The sequence below is a fragment of the Aplysia californica genome, unplaced genomic scaffold (assembly GCF_000002075.1).
Source record: "Aplysia californica isolate F4 #8 unplaced genomic scaffold, AplCal3.0 scaffold00052, whole genome shotgun sequence".
NCBI classification, from domain to species: Eukaryota; Metazoa; Mollusca; class Gastropoda; order Aplysiida; family Aplysiidae; genus Aplysia; species Aplysia californica.
In genome coordinates this window covers 1147121-1150759 of record NW_004797322.1, presented here as the reverse complement: position 1 = coordinate 1150759, position 3639 = coordinate 1147121, and the positions used below count along the sequence as shown (strand labels likewise).

The following is a 3639-nucleotide window of genomic DNA, read 5'->3' as shown; positions in this document are numbered from 1 at the left end:
AAGCAAGGGGAGGTAGCCGTATGACCCGGAACTACAACTCGAAATTTTCAGGGCCAACCAACGAACGAACTAACCGCTCTCTCGAAGCCACGTGCGAGAAAAGGCAGGCGTACGCGCGCACGCACACACGACACACCGACACACACCTCCTTCTTTCTATCTATCTAGCTTTCGTCTACCGGTAGGATACCGCTATAACTGTAAGCTTGAGAAAAAGGTGAAATAAACGTATCAGCCACAGTCTCACCCACGCGCGCTGCGAGTTTCATCATACTATAGATCTATTGCACGCAGTACACACCTCACAGAGGAATGAACACATGAACCGGTCCCTTCTTGTGTGGTGAGTTTCATCATAATCATTATTGCGCGCACAGGAGTGCTCACCTACCGGTAGACCTGCCTTCATGTGTAGTGAATCGCTTTCTCAAAAGATTAACGATAAAATAAGACTAATAATAATATAGATCTAGATATCTAGACCAAGTCCGTTCTCTGGTGTGTTAGGCCTTAAAGTGAAGTGGAAACAACGGCTTGGAACAACTCTGACTTATCTGTGAGTGGATCTGAAGCAGTAAGTTGACAAATTCGCGTTTCTTTCTTTCGTGTTGTTGTTTTTTTTACTTCCTAATGCTGGTCGTTGCATACGATAGTGTACGCTTTCTTCTTTGTGTGTTTGTATGCGTGTGTGGTGTGTGTATGTTTGTGCGCGTGTGTGTATATATAGATCTAATGCCGTGTGTGTGCGCGTGTGCATATTGTGTGTGTGTGTGTGTCTGTCTCTCTCTCTCTCTCTCTCTCTCTCTCTCTCTCTCTCTCTCTCTCTCTCTCTCTCTCTCTCTCTCTCTCTCTCTCTCTCTCTCTCTGTGTTCGTTTTCGAGTATATGACCAAAGTATTATTCTAGTCCTGCCTGGAATATTTCTGCTCAACCCTCTGTCCTGATGAGCAAAGACTTAATTACTTAATTAATATACCGTGAAAATGACTAGCGTTGTGGTGAGTTCGCGTTTGGCTGGAATCTTGAAGGTACGGCATTTGTAACCCTTTTCGGTTTGACAGCACCGGGTGGCTAGAGGGCGCTACCTGTAGCTCTCCTACTACTTTTGGTTCCGTCTGTTGTTTCTATCTCTGTGTGTCTTACTTTCCCCCGCGCTAAATGGCTGTATCGATGTGAATCTCTTTTCTTATTCAAACAAACAATCAAATAAACATCGATTTGACAAGGGCGTTAGTGAATTAAATTCCAATTACACAGCCAGTGAGTGAACTGTGGCAGGTTAACCATAAACGTACGTTGTGTTTTTACTATCGTATCCATACAACGCGGGGAACTCTGTGCCACCACACCACTTTCCGAAGAGAAAGTATACTCTTCAATCCGATCCGTACGCTTTGCAAAGCAATCTGTCAAAATTATTCTTTGAGAAATACTGAAAGTTTCAAAGATATCTTCATACTAGAAGTATTCTAAAATGTGAATAATACAACCCGGGGAGGGGGGGGGGGGGTTACAAAATGACTCAGGGCGTACGGATAGGGTTTTAAAAATGAATGTAGGTACTTTAACGCTCCCATCAACACAATCGGATCATTTAAGAGACGAGCGTCCGAACCTACCTGTTAGGGTCAACCAAGGCAGAGAGGGATGCAACATCCCAGCAAAAAGATCTAGATACTCGATACAATTTTCCTCCCCACTCGGGAATCGAACTCAGGTCTACTCCGTGCGACAATGAAGAGCCTTCTTACCGCTACACCACAGACGCTTTTGTAGCTGGTTCAGCGCGAGTCCGTTTACGCTTCAATGACAAGAAGCAGCCATTCGTGAAACGTTACCGCCGTAGATCTACAACTGCTAACCTACAGTTGATTCTCTGAAACTGATCCAAACTTTTATATTACATGTATTATATTTCGTTGCCGGTTGGCTGAGCTTGAGCAAAAATGTTTTTAGTTGTTGTTTTTTTGTTATCTTCTATTTTTTTAGTCTGTTCCTCGTTTTGTTTTGTTTTTTCGTTTGTTTTTTTGTTTGTTTATTCATCGAGCGGTTTGCATTGCGGTCTCTTTGTTCGTGTTCGTTGAACAATTTCTTTGAGAAATAATATACGTTACGTTTATTGTAAGGGAGTAAAGCAAAGCAAAACAAATCAGAATTAACAAACAAATCCAGGCGTGTTCTGCCATGCCAGGTAAAATTTATATAGGACAAATTATTGTCTGGCTCGTTTTTTTCCCTTGATACGCGCACATGTGATAAAATCTGGTTCAATTTCTCATTGTTTTTGTCCCAATTGGCATACACGTGTTGATTTACAGTTTAGGGATAGAAAAAATTCAGTTACCAACCACTTTTCAAGTAGGTCTACGGAAGTTTATACATCGTACTTAAAATGGCTATAGTATTTTAGGATCATGGCTCACTTGCAGTACGTAATATGCATACTATTTTTTATTTTTTTTCGTGTTGGGTCAAATTTATGGGGTGCGCAGAAACAGTATGCAGTAGATCACTTTAAATACAGATTACTGTCTTGCGTACATTGTACAGTAATGGCCACCACTAAAGGCCGGCATAGCACCACAGAAACTATTTTCGTTGACCTGTTCATTTTTAGTGCGTTGATACTTTATTCTCTTCATTGATACCCAGTGGTGTCTGTAGTCTAGTGGTTAGGCTACCGGACTCGCAATCGTGAGATGGTAGGTTTGAGGGTTTGGGGAGCCTCAGCTCGGTCCGACGTTGTGTCCTTGGGAAATGCTCGTTACACGTATTTCCGATTTGGCTCGATACATTCGGAGATGGGCGTTAAACTCGGAGTTCCAGCCTCTTAGATTAAGGCCTTCTACTAATAGTGTTGATAGGCGCGTAAAACGTAATATCACTTCATACCACTGATACGTAGCGACGGTAGCCTAGTGGTTAGGCTACCGGACTCGTAATCGTGAGATTGCAGGTTTGGGGGTTCGAGCCTCAGCTCGGTCCGACGTTGTGACCTTGGGAAAGAAACTTAACAGGAATTTCCCATATTGGCTCGGTCCTTTCAGAGACGGACGACTAGGAGGTCCCGCCTCTTAAATAACCTAATAGTGTTGATAGGAGCGTTCAATCCATACCATTTAACCATACCACTGATACGCAAAGAGCGTGCAGCTCGTCAGGCGCTCAACACTGTTCTTCATAAAACTGTACCGCGTCTACCTTCCTTTTAAAGTATGTGGGTGGTTGGCGGTGCTTTTGTGTGGTTTGCTTCTTCTTTTCTATCCAAGATCTATCGTCCTTATCTCCCCTCCTTCTTTTTTATGTTTATTACTCTCTTGTAACACCTCACATCTTCTGGCCCTCATATGACCTTATGCAGTTGCGAGCGCCGTAAAACATCTACAAAGACAAATTTTAAAGTGTTCACCAGCGACTATGATACTATGGCTAGGAATTTTGTTGTTATTGTTGGAAGCAGAAGACAGAGGTTCCATTCCCAGCATTGGAATTAATTTGTTGAGCATCATTCTCTGTAATGAATTATTATCAATATACATGTAGTTGTTACTACTACTACTATTACTACTACTACTACTACTACTACTACTACTACTACTACTACTACTACTACTACTACTACTACTACTACTACTACTAC

The 3639-nt window shown here is 42.3% G+C and overlaps 1 protein-coding gene across 1 annotated transcript in view; it reads left to right on the top strand.

Moving 5' to 3' along the window:
* Positions 1-205: 205 nt before the first annotated feature.
* The window catches only part of LOC101863084 (influenza virus NS1A-binding protein homolog A), a 64870-nt gene continuing 61436 nt past the window's right edge, over positions 206-3639 (top strand). Inside the window, exon 1 of the mRNA XM_035968340.1 lies at positions 206-574. The gene's annotated coding sequence lies outside the window, so the exon portion shown is untranslated. The remainder of the gene's footprint in view (positions 575-3639) is intronic.